Raw genomic sequence first — 20,072 nt, forward strand, 5'->3', positions numbered from 1 at the left:
TGCTGTAAGTGTTGGTTATTTTTCAAGTGGAGAAAGATTAGTCTCACCCTCAGACAGGCGTTCATAGACAGGCGGTTTACCACAGAAGTTGGACTTCAAATTGAATTGCAAAGGGAGTGGAAAGGCATGGACTGTCGAAGGACTCTGCTTAGGCATTTCCATTGCAGCAGCAGAGGGGCAAGAGACGTGTGTGGTGGCCCGTACGTGGAGAGCACGCAAGGTTTTTGTGCCTCTCTTTTAATTCTGTCTCTCTCTTTCTCTCTCTCCCCCTCACTCCCTCCATCCCTCCCGCTCTGTGTGTGTGTGTGTGTGTGTGTGTGTGTGTATGTGTGTGTGTGTGCGCGCGCACGCGCGCGCGTGTGCGCGCGTTTGCACATCAGAGGACTTGTGCATGCTGAAGCCACTACCTTGGGTATCATTCCTCAGGTTCCAGCCACCTTGGTTTCTGACACAGAGGTTTCTTTCATTGACCTAGACCAATTTGTCTGGGTTGGCTGTTCTGCTTGTCTCCACCCTCCCAGCATTGGGACTTTCAATGTGCGCCACCAAAACCTGCTTTTATACGTGGATGCCGGGGGATTGAACTCAAGTCCTCATGTACTACCTGCGGAGCCATCTCCTCAGCCCAGAGAAATAACTTTCAAAAGCGTGCTTGCAGCATGTGGCTTGTGATGGAACTGTGCCCAAGTCTTTCTGGATGACCCAAAGTCATATCTTTCGCGGTAGGGGGCTAAAGAACGTTCAGTTCCAATGGAGATGGAAGATGCTTGACATATCTAGCAAAAGTAATACTAAATGTCTGTGTTTGTGAGGCTCTAAGTCCAGAGGCTATTTGGAATGGAAGATGAGTTTTGATGATGTTTGCCAACCACCTAGAGAACCATGGCTCCCGAAGTCATTCCCGGGTCGCTGTGCATTCTGGGATGTAGTGGAATCTAATGGACTCTAAAGAGAGCCCAGCTGCCAGCCTCCTCCTCACCCGAGTTCAGAAGTAACTGAGAATTAAAAGGAGGAACAAGATGGTTGGAACCGAACACATCTCTTGTTAAAGAAGAGCTGGGATGGAAGGAATAGCTTCGGGGTGAGAATTAGATGTTCTTTCAAATTAGCATCTTCCAATTAGCTGCTTTCCCAGTCACGGACAAGGGAGTTTCTTGACAGAGGTACAGTGCAGACTACCTGTTTTCTGTAAGCACTGACTCCCAAGAAGGGAGGCATACAGGAAGACAGCACATGTACAGTACATCCTTCCCAGATATGTCAATGTTACATGTCACTCTGTCTCTGCGGAAGGATAAAATGTGGGATGCGAAGAGTTACAGGCATAGAGTTCCCTTCACCTGCAAGGAAACACGGAGTGTGGGAGATACGATCCCCCAAGTAGTATTGTAATATTCCCAGCACCACACATTCTAGGAGCCCCCAAACCTTCAGGTCATAGCTTCGGGGTGTGACCGTCAGCTATGTTCTCTCTGTGTGTCTGTGTCTCCCTCTGTCTCTGTCTCTGTCTGTTTCTCTGTGTGTATGTATCTGTCTCTCTCTGCCTCTCTGTCTCTGTCTGTCTGTCTGTCTGTCTCTCTCTCTCTCTCTCTCTCTCTCTCTCTCTCTCTCTCTCTCTCCATTATGGACAATGAAGAAGTGTGTCTGACTGTCTCTCCCACCCATGTCAATGACTTTGAAAACAACAGACATCGTTCAGGAAACCTGCAGACTTGTGGACAAAGCTGCATGACAGGACTGTTTTTGCGCACCTGGTCTCTGCTCGTGTCAGTCACTTACATAATAGTTCAACGAGTGCCATGGCTGATATGGACTGTCAACTTGACAGGATCCAGACTCATCTAGGAGACAAGCCTCTAGGCATGCCTCTGGGGGAGTTTCTATGCTGAGTTCATTGAAGGGAGAAGACAGTACCCTAAATGTGGGTGACATTAGCCCATGGTTTGTGGTCCTGGTGCAAATAACAAGGAGAAACCAGCATTCACCTCTCTTTGTTTCTTGCCTATGGGTGTAGTATGAGCAGCGCTGCCTCAACCCCCCCACCCCCTGCTGCCTTGATTTCCCCACACGATGGACTGTGCCCTCAAACTGTGAGCTCAAATAAATCCTCCCTGGAGTTGCCTTTGTTGGGTGTTTTGACACAGCTGTGAGAAAAATAAATAATACAATGATCAAAACCAGGAACTGCACGCTGGCTCATTGATAACAAGAAGACTAAGCTTCTCATGCAGGGTCCCCATTCACTTCTTTCTTCCATTCTACGGTCCCATGTTGCCTTTCTTTACCATGTCTCCTTCCTCTTGTCTGGCCTCTAACAGCTCTTCATCCTTCTTGTCTTTACTAATCTTGATGCTCTGAAGAAGTGATCAGGTGACTGTTCACTGCCCAACAGGTCGGCTTTGTCTATTGCCCAACCATGACTGGGATGATGTTTTTTTTCGCTTTTGACAGGAATACTCAGAAGGAAGGTTCCCTTCTGTGCCTCCTACCAAAGGGAGCATGCTGTCAATATGTCTTATTATTTATTGGTGACGTTAACTTTGCTGAATTCAAGTGCAGCCTGCTGGGGTTTCTGCATCATGAGGTTTGTGTTTCCTACCTGCAATTAATAAATAGTTCGAGGGGAATCTTTTTCTTTAGATTTTACTTGTATTTACTTGTATGTGTTTGTGTGTATGTGTGTGTTTATGCACACCTGCATGCAGGTGCCCTTGGAGGCTAGAAGGCATCTGATCCCCTAGAGGAAGAGTTATAGGTGGTTTGAAAGCTACCTAAACTCTTGTCTGCTGCAAGAACAGCAAGTGCTCTTGTCCACCGGGCCATCTCTCCAGCCCCCGTTGAGGGAGATCATTTGAAACTATGCAAATATCCCATTTCTCCTCAAACTTGACTAAACAGTCTTGATGTCAGTTTCTACTATGGTTCTCTAATCTTCATTTCTCTTTCTCTCAATCCTTTTGCATGTCTCTGTGCATGTTTTGCATATATGTGTATGTGTGTTTGTGATATGTCTGTACATATATATTCATGTGAGTGTGTATGCACACGTGCATGCATATGGGCAGGTCAGAGGTCAATGTTGGCAGCCTTTCTTGATATTCCCTGCCCTGTTCTTTGAAACAGAGTCTCTCACTGAAACTGGAGCTTATCCACTAGCCTAGGCTGATTGGCCAGTAAGCTCCAGGATCCTCTTGTCTTGGCTCCTCAGTTCTAGAATTACAGACACTTTTTTTTTTTTAAACCGGAGATCAACCTGCCCTCCTGGTTGTGTGGCAGGCACTTTACTGACTAAGCCCTCCCCCCAGGCCCTTCCTTTTACACATATTGATTGGAATTCTTCCTTGAGGAAGAGCTGAGTCCTGTCCTCCAAATATTTGCATTTTCAATTATTTATTTATATGGGATGGACTTGTGGGGATTTACTGTGTGCTGAAGGCTATAATCCAAAACAACTGTTGTTTGTTTTCTTGTTCATACTGCCTCTGGCTTTGGGCACTCACTGGAAGGTTGGTTCCCATGGCCTTTCAGCAGATTCCCATCATGGCTTACTACCCTGTAGTTTGAACATATCCTTGTTATGGAGGACAAGATATTCCAGGTTCATGTTAAATTTTCTCTCCCCAGGCCCCTTGTACTTCTCCTTATAAACTGTTTCTATCTAAATAAAAATAAGCAAATAGCCCTCGAGACAAGGAAGCAGCTGCTTCTTCGTCAGCAGGTGAAAGCACTCACCACCAAGCATGACGACCCGAGTTTGAGCCTCAGGGTCCTCATGATGGAAGGGTAGAGCAACTTCCACAGGTTGTCCTCTGACCTCCACTTGAGGACTGTGGCATGTTGCACACACACACACACACACACACACACACATGCACAAACAAATAAATGTAAAAAATTAAAACACTATCATCTCACTTTTTACTTTATTGTATTAAGTGTGAACATATTTGTCCCATACTCTGATGTCCTCTTTCTCCTCCTTTCTCTCCTCCACCCACTAGTCTCCTTCATTCTCCTAGCCAGTTTCTTCTCTACTTCCTTGCCATCTGTATATGTATATATACATATAGATATGATTTTATATACATCTGTAATGAGTAGAGTGCATGCATAAATGAGACAACACATAAGACAACTCAATTAACACGATTATCTCCACTTGTATTGATTTTTCTGTAACTGACATGACAACTTTATTCTTTCTTATGTCTGAGCAAAATCTCATTATGTATTATAAACCACATTTCTTTATCATTCCTCTGTTGTTGGACACCTTAGTTGGTTCAGTAGCTTAGCTCTTTTTAGAATAGTGATGATGAATTAAAAAAAAAACTAGAGAGTAGATACGTTCACTTGAAGCCCTTCAGGTAGACCACCAGTAGTGGTCTAGCTGGGTTGTATAGGAGATCTGTTTTTCATTTTTTGAAGACTCTCCCTGTTGACATCTGCAGTGGCTAGACTAGTTTAAATACCCTCCAGCAGTGAATAGGGGTTCCCTTTGGTCCATATCCTCACCAGCATTTCTTAGTTTTCTTAAGGACTGTAATTCCTACTGGAATGAGATAGAATCTTGATGTCATTTTTATTTTCATTTCTCTGATGGTTAGAGATGTTGAGTATTTTTCACATTGATTGGTCATTTGTGCTTCATCTTTTGAGGATTTCTTTTGTCTGTTCCATTAGGCCACTTACTAAATAGCTTGTTCGACTTCATTTTTTGAATTCTTTATACAGTCAAGATATTAATCCTCTTGTCCAATGTGTAGCTGGCAATGATTTCTCCAACTCTGCTGCTGTGTCTTCACTCAGTTAACTGTAGGTCATGGCTACCACCTGGTTGACCAACACTGCAATATGCCACTGGATACAAGATGCATCTTGACTTCATATATGTTCCAAATTGTGAAGGGGTACATTGAGGTTTTTAAGAAATAAAGCATATTTATTCATGGAAGTAGCTGAAGGATAATTCTAGTCCAACTTTGTTTGTCTCTTAAAATCTACATTCTTTGTGTTGAGTAAGCAGTTTTCTCAGAATTAACATCTCTTTCCCTTTTCTCAACTCCCTTCTGGAGATGGAGAAGGAGATGCTAAAAGTGATGCATCAAACCTTCTAGAAGCTCCAGCACTTGATGAGAGAATCTCATGAAAGACCCTGTTCCTTTGGCTTACAGCATAGTGTATCTGTGCCTCTAAGCCCTGTTAGGAATTTGTTCTAGCTTATTTTCACTGATAAAAACTGTTAGCAGGCTGGGAATATGGCTCACTACATAAGAGTACTTACTATGCAACTATGAGGACCCAGATTCTGTGAAAAACCAGAAACCATTCCAGAACCCACATAAAAAAGCTAAGTATCTATAGGCACATCTCTGACCCAGCACAAGGCAGAGACAGGAGGATTGCTGGGGCTTGCTTGTCCCCAGCCTAGCTGAAAGGCATTAAGGACCAGGTTCTGTGATAAACACTATCTCAAAGAAATAGGGCATAAAGTGATAGAGCAGGACACTCTATGTCCTCCTTTGGCCCCTCCACATATGTATGAATAGGAACACACATCTTACACACACACACACACACAAACACACACACACACACACACACACACACACACACACACCAATTTTAGTTCATTATCAAAACTATCACTGCTTGCTTTATAACCAATGACCCATTGGCCTTGCCAGAAAGTACTGATGGATGGTTGTTCCTTTTGATGAGTCAGGACATAATGTATCAGAGAAAGAACTGATATAATCGAAATTGTGTTCTTAGTAAGCGACTCTATTGGTCACCTTCCTCACTGCTGTGACAAACTTCCTACCAAGGGCAACCTAAGGAAGAAAAGGTTTATTTAGCTCATATTTCAAGGGTAGAGTCAGTCCATCACGGCAGGAGCGGGGAGCAGCTGGTCACGTGGCAGGCACAGCCAGGAAGCAGGAAAAGGTGAATGCTGATGCTCAGCTTGCTTTCTCCTTTTTATTCAACCCCGGAACACGAGCCTGTGAGATGGTGCTGCCCGCAGGTACGGTGGGTCTGCCCACCTAAATTAACCTAATCTAGATCATCTCTTGTAGACATGCCCAGAGGCTTGGCTCTTCAACTTGATCCTAGAACTTGTCAAGTTGGCATTATTAACTATTATAGTGACATAATAATTCAACTACCAAATTATCTCTTGAATAGTATAGATTCATTTGAAAATAATGTTCCCTGGAAGAAAAGAAACCATTAATTCTCTTCTTCCCATTGTCAAGAATGGTATTTTAAGATGACTCAGAAAACCATAAATTCTTTAAAAAATATCATATCTGAAAAATTCTACTTATGCCCAGGGAAGGAGATAGCCACCACATCAGCTTTTATGGTGTACTTTTAAAGACTCCTTTGCTTCCTGGAAGACAGCACTGGAGCCTGGCACTCTGGAGCCAGCACGGTTAAATGAGGATGGTGGGTCTGGGCATTGGCTCCATTGGTAGAGTGCCTACCTGGCATACAGGAACCCCTGGGTTTCATCCCTAGCTCCACATAGACATAGCATGGTGGCAAAAGCCTGTAATCCCAGATCTCAGGAGGTGGAGGCAGGCAAGTTGGGAGTTCAAGGTTATCCTTAGCTACGTAGAGAGTTTGAGGCTGGCACAGTATACATGAGACGCTGCCTCAAGATGCGAGGTTGTTACAGGAAACAAGAGCCTGCTGTCGCTGTTTTACAGCCTTTGTGCTGAAATGACGTGGTTTCTGGTTCGTGATGGGGGTGCCAAAAGAAGGACCATGACAGGAGGGTGGACAAGGACAAGGACAAGACCGATGCATTGATGGAAAACTTCCAGTTGAGGATCCACTGAGGTTTTCGTGCAGACTTTTGGCTTTAAATAGAGCAGTGGTAACATGTGAGTTTGCATTCATCCAGCACACACTGGGAGCAGCCTGCAGGGGTCTGCTGTAACTCTGTCTGCCCTTTTCCTCCTCAGCCTTCTGTAGCCCCCGTTACTTCTCCTGAGGATTCTGAGCCAACAGCAGGGATTGAATTTGTCCTGAAAAGCAGGCTCTCTGTTGAAGTGGTTTAGAGGGAAAACATTTAAAAAGACGTCCAGAAGATTCTACAGCCCTGTAAAACTAGCCAAGCCCTGTGACAGAATAGCCCATGAGGACCCCAGTGAGACCCTTTTTGATATTCATTCTAAAGCAAACGCCTCAGACTGTTGATGGGATTGCTCAGATAGCTGTGGAAGAAAGGCTTGGTAGAAGCAATAGGTTTGAAAGGTGATAGGAATTTGACAGAATAGAAGAGACATGTGTAGACCACAGTTACCAGGACAAATTCCATTCTATCTGATGTGGATTATCTGTGTCCTTCCATCGACTGACGTCACATCCACTTTCTTTGTTATGGACAGAGTCTGTGTCTTCCTTTAAATTCACATGTCACAATCTTGGTCTTCAGCATGATGACATTCAGAAAGGAGTCCTTCGCAAAGCAAATATACCACAGAAATCACAAGAATGGCACACTGGGTCAATGGGATTCATGCCCTATGAAAGAGACACACACAGAGAAGAGACCACATGAGAACACCAAGTCAGTGTGGCTCTCTTAAATGCAGAAGAGAAAGCCTTCAAGAGGAAATAATTCCCCCGTATCTTGATCTTGAACTGCTAGCCTCCACAACTAGGGCATACATTTTTGCTGTGTAAGCCACAGAATGCGCGATGTTTTGTTATGAGAGTCCAAGCGGATGAATGCAGCCCGTTTGTGCTAATAAACTTTCGTTACAAGACACCAAGCCCAGCTATCCACAAATTGTGTCTGACTGGCAGCTTCTGTGGTGCAATATCAGAACTGGGTAGCTGCCTTCTCAGAAAGTGTGCCAACTCCTGCAATAGGCAGGGTCAATGTGAATAAGCCATTAAAGGGGCAAAGAGAAGAAAACACCACCTATATCTGATTAACTTCTAGTTCCGGGATGAAAAAAAAAAAAAAGCCCTGACAAAAAGCAGCTTAGGGAGAAAGGGTTTATTTGAGCTCACAATTCCACGGTATGTCCCATTCTATGGAGGCATCACAGTGATAGGAGCCTGAGACAGCTGGCCACATCACATCCTAAGGAATGACGCCCCCCACAGACATGCCACAAGGCAGCCCAATCTAGACAATCCTTCATTAAGGCTCTCTTTCCAGGTGACTCTGGGGTGTGTCCCAGTTATTATTAAAGCTAACTATCACATTTTCTTAGTAGTCAGTGGTCCAAATAACCATTGACCCAGTTGCCTGCATGGATGACCTGTTTTCCTGGCTACCTCCCCTTTGAGACAGATGATGTGTCTGCTCAACAGTTGAAGTCTCTGAAGGGCATTGGGAGAGCCTGTCCTCCAATAGACCTATGGGGCAGGGCAGTCGTGCCAATGGGGCAGCAAGGAAAAGATGGTGACAGAGAAGACAGCCTGGGAAAAGCGAGGAGCAGGGAACCGTGTGGCCCTCATTCCATGGCTGAGGCTCTGCTGCATGTCCATCGGGAGCTTCTCCCATCCCAACCTCAGAGCCCAGCCAGCCAGGTTGTGTGCATAATGAATTATCCAAAAGGCTTCTCTTTGGAAGAATTAAACATTACGTTTATAGTCTGTGCATGCTCTCTTCCTCCTCAGAGCGGTGATTTGACCACCTGTATGGGATCAGCCTGGGTGGTTCTGGGAATGTGCGTATTTGAAGAAAAGCAGCTGAGTCCACACTGCTGTCTGAAAACTGCCACCCTCAGAGCTTACTTCTCCCCGGGTAGAGTCTTGGTATTGCTCCTACCTGGGGAGTGGGCGTGCCTTCCGGCCAGCCTCTTCATGAAGCTCTTACGGGGCTGTCCACCCCACAGCCCAGAGAATCAGACAAGTACACAGACATTTATTTTACATGGCCTTGCAATGAGACTGTTGTCATCTTCAAAGTTCACAGTGGAGAACTGTGCGATCAAGTTATCAATTAGGTGGGGGAAGAAAATATCATAAGGTTTTAAGTAAGTTTACAATGTTGTGTTGGGCTACATGCCTTGCTTTCTCAGGCTACCTGTCTCCCACAGGCTGTGCTAAACCCACTAACAAGACTAGTGAAGCATCTTCGGAGAAGGCAGGCCTAGGGCAGAGTGAGAGCACCCACCTGTGGTCAGTTCTATAAAGCGGTTTCTTATCTACCTGCTTCTAGCCCGGTCGACTTGGGGCAGGCTTCTAGACCAAATTGCTGGCCTGCGATCCGCAGTCCAACTCAGGGTAATGTGGACTCCCAGAGTGGAGACCACTTTCGGGTTGGCTTGCTTCCAGCTCGGCTGTTGTAGATGTTTCTTATTCTGTCCGCTAAAGCTACAGTGACCCAGCTGTGCAAGGAGCTGGCAGGAAGAGCTGAACTCCAACAAAGAGAAAACACCATCTTTCTTTGGGCCCCCGTGTAATCAATAATTCAACCTTGTAAAGCAAGCGTGATGCCTGGGAGAGGACTTGCTGCAGAGGAGACAAAGTCCATCCGGCATCCACCTCCGCTTCTAAAACTTCTTTCTCTCTCCTTCCTTCTGTACCCTCCCTGGGTTTGTTTGCCTTTGGTCTCCCTGCCCCACATCTGAATGTATAGCTTATGCACATGCCAAGATGTGGCCCGGTACAGTCCAGGAGGGGTGGGGAGAGAGTGTTGGGAGTGAGGGGGAAGAGGAGATCATTTTAAATGTCAGGTGAGTTGGTCAATGATTGTGGAAGTCCATGTCCGCTCTGGGATGTGTGCTGTGGGGTGCAGTTTACCTGCTTGTGTGTACTGAGGGCATGAACGACCATTCCTGTAGACAGATGTGAATAGTAATAATTAAAGTAGCAACAGCAAACGCCCACTTTGTGCCGACCACTGTAGTGTGTGTGTGTGTGTGTGTGTGTGTGTGTGTGTGTGTGTGTGTATACCGTGCACATGTGGAAGACAAAAGACAGACTTTGTCAGACTTTTTTGATATCGTTCCTGAGGTACCATCCACCATTTTTTTTTTTTGAGGCATAGTCTCCCACTGGCCTGGAACTCAAGAAGAAAGCTAGGCTGGCTGGCCAGGGAGTTAACTCCCTGCCTCCGAGGGCCCTCCTTAGTCTGCCTCCCCAACACTGGGACAGAAGGCCTGTGCTGCCAGACCCATCTTTATTTTTCAACAAGGCATTTGGGTATTGAACTCAGGTCCTCAGAAGTGCAAAGCAAACCTTTTACTGACTAGGCTATCTCTCTAGACTTCCCCCGCATCACTGTTGGAGCTGGAGTTACAGGCGGTTGTGAGTCGCCTGGGTTCTGTTCCCCTGGAAGAGCAGTCAGTTCTCTTAACCACTGTGCCGTTTCTCCAGCCCTGTCTCTTCACTTCCATATTCTTCCTGTTCAGCGTAACTCCTGGGAGCATTGATCTCCATATTCCGATTCCCTGCACCCCCAGAATCGGGTGCCATTGCTGTAGTGGAATGGATCCCCTGAGAAGTGACGTCAATGTCTAGCTACCCCCTCCTTCACTCCTTGGCCATGCCCCAGCATGCACAGCTTAATAAGGCAGATGAATAGGAATGACTTCCTCTGGGAGATCTATTTGCAGCAATTGTGAAGCCAGCATGCATAGCCACCCAACTAAATCCATGAGTCCCCAGGAGGACAGCACCTCTCCAAAGACTTAAAGAGGATTAAAGTTTTAAATGCATGCCATCTTGATTGATTTAGCAATAGTGGGTGGTATGTTCGGCAAAGCTTCCGGTCTGCAAATCCCACCCGTGAGAAGCTACCAGAAAGTCACAGGACACATCTCTGTGTCCCTGTGAGGTAGAGCACAGGAGCAGCTCTGGCTAAGCCTGAATGTCTCTCACTGAGATTAGGGTTTCATACTCTGCCTGTGTCAGCCATGGCCTGGAGATCTGCCTTAGCTGGAACCTCAGCTACTGAGACCACACAGGCCTGGAAATGAAGTTCTGAGAGCACTTTACAAACACTCACTGTAGTGAGACACTGCACCCCCTCCTCACTGCCCTCCTTCCTCCCATTGTTCATTCACTCATTCATGTGTGTGTGTGTGTGTGTGTGTGTGTTTATCTGTGTATGAGTGTGTATGTGTGTGCAGAGGTGTTTGTTTGGGTATGTGTCTGTGTGTATCTGTGTGTGTGTGTGTGTGTGTGTGTGTGTGTGTGTGTGTGTGTGAGAGAGAGAGAGAGAGAGACAGACAGACAGACAGACAGAGACAGAGACAGAGACAGAGAGACAGAGAGAGACTCTCATTGACCTGGAACTTGGTGAGTAGGCTCAAGGTTGACATGTCTCTGCCTCCCAAGTACTGGGATTACAAATGTGTGCCAGCCACCTGGCTTTTTACGATGGGTTCTGAAGACAGAACTCAGGTCTTCATATTGACATGACAAGCATTTGTCTGCTGAGCGGTCTCCTCAGGCCCTCATTTATCCATTTGACAAATACTTTTGAGGCAATGTGTGCTGGCCTCTGTTTTAATTATTGGGTCTTCCATTCTCTCGGTGGGTTCATTGGTAAAACATGTATTATAAGAAAAAAGCCATGCAGCGGAGGGCCAAGGGGCACCTCTCAGCCATTCCCATCTTTAGAAGTTGTTTGTCTGCTGGTCTTGCCTGTTACTTTGTTCTCCTCTCCTGGGTAGTGGGCTGCTGGGCCTCCCAGCCATCTGCACATGTGGAGAGGAGTCCCCCTGGGGCAGACTGCAGCTCAGATTCCACCCATAAGGCTGCCAAAGTCATGCCAAACCATGCTACCCTTCGCCAAACCTGGATGCTGAAGCAAGGAAGCCCATCTGGGAGACTGGGCTATACGCTAGCTTCCGTGGTACGGACCAATTTGACACTCAGTTGCCCTGTGTTATTACTGCGTGCAGCGAGTCCCAGGCTGCAGAGAAGTGACTCACGGGATTCGTATTTCTCCATTCTGTTCATTTGCAACTTACAGATGCAATCTATCAGTGAATATATTCCCTCTGTAAAGCACTCATGTATCACACACAGGGCTGGAGGGAGAGCATGGCCAGGAAATCACTAGTTGTGGAAGCAGGAGGACCTTGAGTCAGATCCTCAGGACCCTGTGATCTCATCACTGGGAAGGTGGAATCAGGATGCTCCCTGGAGCTCGCTGGCCAGGCAGGCTAGGCAAGTTGAAAAGCTATAGGCTCAGTGAGAGACCCTATCACAAAAATAAGGTTGAGAGTGATGGTAGATACCCAACATGCACTTCTTACTTCGACATGTGCACACACATCTACACACATGCACACACATACACACACAAACACACACACACACATACACACACACACACACACACACACACACAAACCATTCATGGAACCATGGAATAATCTAGTGTAAATGTGTGCCTTTCTAGTCATTTTGCTCTGATTTTCACTTAGACATACAAACTCTCACACACAAGTTTGTAGACACATCCCTCTGCAGACACGGTTAAAGCAAGTATTGTGTTGTTTTGTGTTTTTCTTTTATAAACAGTGCACTTACACGTCATTCTGTAACTTCACTTTTGCCCTCATTGAGAGCATTCTAGAGCAGCATAGGGCACTGTGACTTCCTTTCAAAAGCTGGTTAATGTCCTGTAGTATAAATGTACCTTTTTTCCCATTAAGGATGTAAAGGTGCTTTTGTTTCCTAGTATAAATGTTCAGTATGACTATTGAAGTTGCATCTTTTGAGTTGTTATAGGGCTGGGGCTTTAGCTCAATGGCTGAGCATGTGCTTAGCACACACAAAACCCTGGGTTCTACCTGTAGTAACACACACAATACGTACACATAGTATAGATCCTTCAGGGGCTGGAAAAGGTGGGTCGGTGGTTAAGAATGCACTCTGCTCTCACAGAGGGCCCAAGTTCAGTTCCCAGCACCCACCTAGGGTAGGTCATAACTGCCTGTCACTCCAGCTTCAGGGGATCTGGTGGCCTCTGAGATACCTGCACTCATGTGCACATACCCACACGTATGGACACAGTCACACAATGTTAAAAACAAAATCTTGAAAAGCATACAGATCCCTCAGCACGTGTACTGATTTATACTCCAACCAGACATCCATGAAAGCTTTCTGGTTTTATTCTCTGCCCTTCCCCCTCAGGCTCAGACTTAAGCTTATAGGGTCTGGATTAAAAGAAAAACAGCCACAAATCCCCTGCCTTGTGACCCCAAATCTTGGGCTTTGTGGCACCTCCTCCTTGCGGCTGCTTTGCTGTCTTTGAGAATGTGCTCACTCCCAGGAGCCCCTAGCAGACATGTAGGAAGAGCCTGGTTGTCGCCGCACTGAAAAGGGGGAAGCTATTTGATAAAAATTGCTCATTGGGGCTGTTATTTTCAAAGGTCATTTCAGAACGGTACTTCATTCTCTTCCCTTTTGATTGCAAATGGTTACAAAAAGGGTTTCATTTGTTTTTCTACCCCTGTGACTATGCAGCATCTCTCCTCAGAGACAGCTAATATTACCTCTTTGCTGTGTATTCTTCCAGAGAGATTTTATGCTTGTAAAATGATGTGAATCTATATGTAAGCTTCATTCTCTCCACAACCCCCCAAATACGCACATGTGAACATGGCAGGTAGTATGAAGAATGGTTAAGAGTATAGTTTGTAAATCACGTTTCCTGGGTTCAAATCCCAGCTCTAACCACGTGTCACCTGTATAAATGACTTCACTGATGCCTGTGTCAGCTTCCATGTCTGAGAAAATTGTTTTGAGGTCCTTACAACAATTACATAAATGAACTAGTACTGTAAAGTTCTTCAAACATATCTGTACTATAGGATGTGCTGACTGGCTTTTTTGTCACCCCGACACAAGCTAGAGTCATCTGAAAAGAAGGAATCTCAAGTAAGAAAATGCCCCTATCAGACTGGCCTGTAGGCAAGTCTGCATTTTCTTGATGAAGGATAGATGTGGGAAGGCTCAGCCAGCCCACTGTGGGTGGTGCCAACCCCTACACAAGTGGTCCCAGGTCATATGAAAAACCAAGCTGAGCAAGCCATGGAGAGAAGGCCAGTAAGCAGCGCTCCCCCATGGCCTGTGCTTCAGTTCCTGCCTCCAGGTTCCTGCCTTGAACTCCTGCCCTGACTTCCTTCAATAATGGATTGTGGTCTGGACACATACGCCAGATAAACCCTGCCCTCCCCCAAGCTGCTTTTGGTTAGTGTTTTATCACAGCCGCAGAGAGGAAACAGGGAAACAGAAAGAAGCCAACGTTCCTTCATTAAATCTTAAAAAGGAGAAGGAAAAAGAAAAGCGAGGATCGAGGATCGAGGAAGGAAATGTCTGACTCTATTTCACTTTACAACAAAATGTCTCTCGGCCATTTCCTCATTTGATGCCTGGGAGAATTCTCTCTGTGCTGATAAGACGCAGGCTGCTTAGCAGCTCCCTGGTGACAGTCAGAGCAGTTGTCCACCCTCGCTACTAGAGTCACCTAAGGTATGGACAGTTTGCGTTTCTGCAGATGGCAGACAGGTTCATCAAGTGGAATCACGGGGTCAAGGAGTGTGCACACTCCTGGTGTTGATGGCTGCTGCCACCTTGTATTCATGGCATTTACACCTGTCTGCCCTCTGAACCAGTGCAGTGAGGAGAACCTGCTCGCAGAGCCCAGGAAACCGGCGCTAATAAGCCCTGTGAACTTTGCCCACGTGCTAAGCAGGACTTGTAGCTCACTGAAATTTTAATTTGCACATCTCTTCGTGGTGGGGAGGATGAGTACCACAGCACGTGTGCCCAGGCCTTCTTGTCTCGTCTGTGAACTGTCTGTCATCTACCAGCTCCACTTTTCAGACAAGGAACTACTTATTTATTCCTTACTAAGTGCTTGGACCATTTTATACATTAAGAAAACTTAATCATTATAATTATTTGTGTGTGTGTGTGTGTGTGTGTGTGTGTGTGTGTGTGTGTAGTGATTGCTTATATTCATGTGTGTAGACATGTGTGAATGCAGGTGCACGAATGTGTATACATATGTAGAGGTCAGGTATGTTCCTCAGTGGCTCTCTACGTTCTTTTTATTTAATTTTTTGTCTTTTTCTCTATTTTTTAGACAGGGCCTCTCATTGAGCATGGGGTTCACTGACTGCGCTAGACTGTATGGCTGTTGAGCAGCAGGGCTCTGCCTCTCTCCACTCAGCACACCCAGCTCTGGGGTCCAGATGTGTTCTGCTGCAGCATCTGGCTTGTATGTGGGTGTGAGGAGTTAAGCCTGGCCCTCATCCTTGCATGGCAAGCATGGTACCCACTTCCCAGACACCCTTTTTTACTTTAAATAATATTTCAAAATTAAATTTATTTATTTTTTTGAGTTTATATTTAATTACATTTCTCACTTCCCTTTCTTCCTTCCATAACCTTTCACAAACCCCTCCCTTCTCTCCTTCAAATTCACGACCTCTTTTTCACTAATTATTGTTGCATGCATATATGTATATACATACATTCCATACACACTCACATATGCATACACACACACACACACACACACACACACACACACACACACACACATAAAACCTAAATCTTGGCCAGGTGGTGGTGGCGCACGCCTTTATTCTCAGCATTCAGGAGGCAGAGGCAGGCGGATCTCTGTGAGTTCGAGGCCAGCTTGGGCTACAGAGTGAGTTCCAGGAAAGGCACCAATGCTACACAGAGAAACCCTGTCTCGAAAAAAAAAAAAAAAAAAACACAACAACAACAAAACAAAACAAAAAACCTAATCTAACCCCTTCAGTTCCTATAATGCTACCGGTATATATACTTTCAAGACTGACCCTTTATCACTGTACAACCAGTTGGTGTGCTCTCCCCAACCTCTCCCCTTCCCAGCTTTCCTCAGCTGCCAATAGTCCATTGTGTAACCTTTGTGTAAGGCTGAGGCCTCATGGACTTTTCTCTGTCCAGTCTGGCATTGATATCTTCCTTGCTCAGATCATGTTTGAACAGTCATGTTGGTGGGAATTTATGGGTATAGCTTTTGATATTATTAGGAGACTCAATTTTACAGTAAATTCTCTGGTCCTCTGGCTCTTACAGTCTTTCTTCCTTAGGTGGGGGAGTGTCCTGTACATGCATACGAGGGGACTGAACTCCACAACTGTGTGTTTTGATTGGTTGTAGTTTTATGCAATGGTTGCAAAAAGAAGTTTCCTTGGTGAGGGGTGAAGCCTGCACTCATCTGTGGGTGTCAGAACTAATGCTTACAGATCGTTTGTAAGGACTGTGCTGGTTTAGTAAATTAGTAGTTGGAGACTCTCCTCCAACAATGACTTCAACAGCACTGACTAGTTGACTAGGTTTTCGGTACCAGGCATAGTCTCTCTTTTGCTGAGTGAGTCTTCAGTCCAATAAGAGACCCACTGGCTGCCACCAAGATGTGCTTACCCCTACTGGACCTTCAGAGTTATCATGCCATGCTGGTCCCCGATGTGGTTCATGGGTGTCACAGATGGGCAGGACTGTTGGTTGCCTTTCTCCTTTGGAAGTTTACTGTTTTGCTTTTTACTTTTTATTTCTGAGACACGCACACCACATATGTTTAGGATTTTAAAAATATATATATATTATTTACTTATTTTATATTTTTCCATTTTTTATACTCTGTGTGTGTGTGTGTGTGTGTGTGTGTGTGTGTGTATGTATGTTTATATGTCCCCTCCTAAAAGCTCTTAAGATCAAAGGACAACTTTGGGGACTCGGTTCTCTTCTTCTATCACATGGGTCCCTGGGATCGAACTCAAGTCACTTGATTTACCCGCTAGCATTTTTTTTAAGGATTTTTTTTTTTTAAGATTTATTTATTTATTATGTATACAGCATGTATGACTGCAGGCCAGAAGAGGGCACCAGATCTCTTTACAGGTGGTTGTGAGCCACCATGTGGTTGCTGGAAACTGAACTCAAGACCTCTGGAAGAGCAGCCAGTGCTCTTAACCTCTGAGCCATCTCTCCAGCCCTTAAAAATATTTTTATTAAAATATTATTACATCATTTTTCCCTTTCCCATTCTTCCCTCAAACCCTTTCCATGTCTTTTGTCTTTTCCATCTGGCCCCTCCCATACTCACCAGGGGTTCCCTCTCAAACTTACATCCTCTTTTTCTTTGATTATTATTTCTACACACACACACACACACACACACACACACACACACACACACACACACTATATTGATATAACCTGCTTAGTCCATTTAGTCCACTGGCATTGAGCTCCACCTTTTCACAGCTGGTCACATTGGTACTGGATAACCAGTTAGGGGACTCATCCCTGAAGACTCATTCTGCCTCTCTTAGCAGTCACTAGTTGCCTTACCTCTTTGTGGGTGAGGCTCCATGAGACTTCTCTTTTCCACATTAGCTTGTCTATTGGTATTGTCATTGTTCAGGTCCTGTTCAAGGCAGCCATCCATTGCAGTATCACAGGGACAGCTTCCCTGTCTGCTCTGGGAGATGTGATCTCACAGTAGACTTTCTGGCCCTCTAGCTCTTACAATCTTTCTAACCCCTCTTCCCAGAGGAACACCCTCTGTTCAAGCTGGGCACCCCATGATCAACTGTTCTCTGTATTTTGGCAGGTTGTGGTTTTCTGGATCATCTCTGTCTGCTGCAAAGAGAAGTTTCTTTGGGGAGGGATGAGAGCCACACTTACCTGTGATTCTAAGACTAAGTATTGAGGATGCAGTTAGGTGTTACACTGTCCTAGTGAAGCCACAGTCCAAGGTTGCCTCTAGGACCCATGACCTCACTAGCCCTAGGTAGTTGTTGGTTACTGCCAAGACATGAGTGCTACTACTGCACCTTTAGGACTATCTTGCCACACTAGCCATTGTGGTTTACAGACTTTATAGCTGAATAGGTCTGTTGGTTGCTTTTCTCTTTAGGGAGTTTGCATAGCACCTTCTTCTACTATGAAAGCTAGTCATTAGGGAGGAGACTTTTAGGCTAGCTCTGGCTAGACTCTCCTGAGTCCTGTGTTTGAAGTAGGTGGTGTCTTCAACAATAGAGACTCACTTTCGACCTTGGGGAGACAAGCAAGGGCAACAGTAATAGCCTACGCTGTTTTGGAAGCCTCTTGGGTCCCTTTGACCAACAACTCAGAAGAAGGTTCCTAATGCCTGGTGCTGAGGTTTTTGTTAGATGCTCTATGGCTCTTGGGGGAGCCCTGTCAGCCCAAGTGATGTAACGTCATTGTGTGTGTGTGTGCCACACAGAGACATCATTTGCCTAGTTGCATCATTCAACTAGGATGAGCTTTTTTTCATTTAAGTAGCTGGATTGGTGAATGACAGCACTTTTAAAATGGAGGTTGGCATAGAATATGGCCCACAGAATCAACTAACCAGGACACATAGGGGCTCACAGAGACTGAACCCACAATCAGGGAGCTTGGTGTTCTTGTGGGACTCCTAACAAAGGGAGCAGGGGCTGTCTCTGACTCTTTTGCCTGCTCTTGGGACCCTTCTCCTCCTACTGGGTTGCCTCATCCAGCTTTGATATGAAGGTATGCGGCTAGTCTTATTGTAATGCCATGTTTGGTGGATATCCCTGGGAGGCCTGCTCTTTTCTGAAGGGGAATGGAGGAGGAGTGAATCTTGAGGAGAGGGGAGGTGGGGGTGGGAGCTAGGAGGAGAGGAAGGAGGGGAAACTGCAGTCAGGATGTAATAGACAGGAGAAGAAAAAATTAAAATATAAAATAAAATAAAATCAAGGTTAGGAATATATCATGTAAAACTTAATTTTCTAACAGGCAGAGTGAATGGAAACTTTTTAGAGAATGCCTGGGAACTGAAACAATGCCTCCTACATATGAGCATTCATGCACTCTTCCTGCATCTCCAGAGCAGCTGACTTCCAGGATGGCTGACCAGTGCTAGAAAATCAATCCCTACAAATATGCAGTTACAGAAAAAAAAAGTAACATGAAATTGCATGTTTTAGAGAGAGCTGAAAGTACTCCTTAACCTCCCTTTGAGAGTTTCAGGCGGTTTGAATCTTTACTATTTCTACACTACACGCCCAAACTGGCAATTCTCCTGGAGGAGAGGTGCAAACCAAAACCACATTTGCCCAGACACCTGCAGGCAATTGCTGGGTAAAGGTCCCTGGCTTCTGATGGAGGACATTATATCACTCAGCAGCAAAAAGCACCATGCAGACTTGAGACCCTGGCTTCTGAGTCCGGTGTCATTATTTTATCTTATCCATCCCAAATCAAAGCCGTTTGTTTATAGAAAAAGGTTCACATACACACACACCAAAGCTCATTGTCCAAGTCAACACATCTTGCAAATTCATCCATCTCCATGCTTAGTTGGCTATTGAATTAGTTATTATGCTCATTGCTGTGGCCAGATGGATACCTAACAAAAAGCAACCAAAGGAAAGGTTCACTTTGTCACATGTAGCAGTGTCCATGACATTGTGATATGACACTGTCATCCACAAATGTGTTGGGCCACATTCATAGCTGTGCTATGACACTAGGCTGGTTACCACTGAAGTCTAAGAAGGATACAGTCTCTCATCGGGGAGAAGGCATGGAGATAGCAAGAGCGTAATGCAGCTGGCCACAGTGCACCTGCAGTCAGAAAGCAGCGCGCAGACAAGAGGTGGGACCAGACGATCCAACCTCAAGGCTGATCCCCAGTGATCCACTTCCTCCAGCCTCCACCTTCGGAAGGCTCTCTAACCTTTCCAAACAGGGCCGCTATCTAGAGACTAAGGCTTCAAACACACGAGCCTCTGGAGGGCATTTCTCATTCAAACTACACTTGCCGCCATAATGTGTTCTATTGCAGATGACAGCAGAGTGTCTGATGATGGGACCCGGGCAAGCTACTAGGCCTCAGTAACCAGCCCTCAGGCTCCGGATCTGCACACTGTCATGGGGCCCTTCCTCCTCTTCCTTTCAGCCATGCTAGTCAGCCATGCTTCTCATCACTGGAGCAAAATGCTTGAAAGAATCAATGTGGGGAGAAGAAAGGCTTGTATTGGTTCAGTTTGGAGGGGGGCTGCGGAGATCTCTCAGGCAGCAAAGTGCAC

General features: G+C 45.6%; 1 protein-coding gene across 2 annotated transcripts in view; it reads left to right on the plus strand.

Moving 5' to 3' along the window:
• The window catches only part of Lypd1 (LY6/PLAUR domain containing 1), a 41,560-nt gene that overhangs the window by 19,213 nt on the left and 2,275 nt on the right, over positions 1-20,072 (plus strand). The window lies entirely within an intron of this gene.

The sequence above is a fragment of the Peromyscus eremicus genome, chromosome 15, assembly GCF_949786415.1.
Source record: "Peromyscus eremicus chromosome 15, PerEre_H2_v1, whole genome shotgun sequence".
Taxonomy (NCBI): Eukaryota; Metazoa; Chordata; class Mammalia; order Rodentia; family Cricetidae; genus Peromyscus; species Peromyscus eremicus.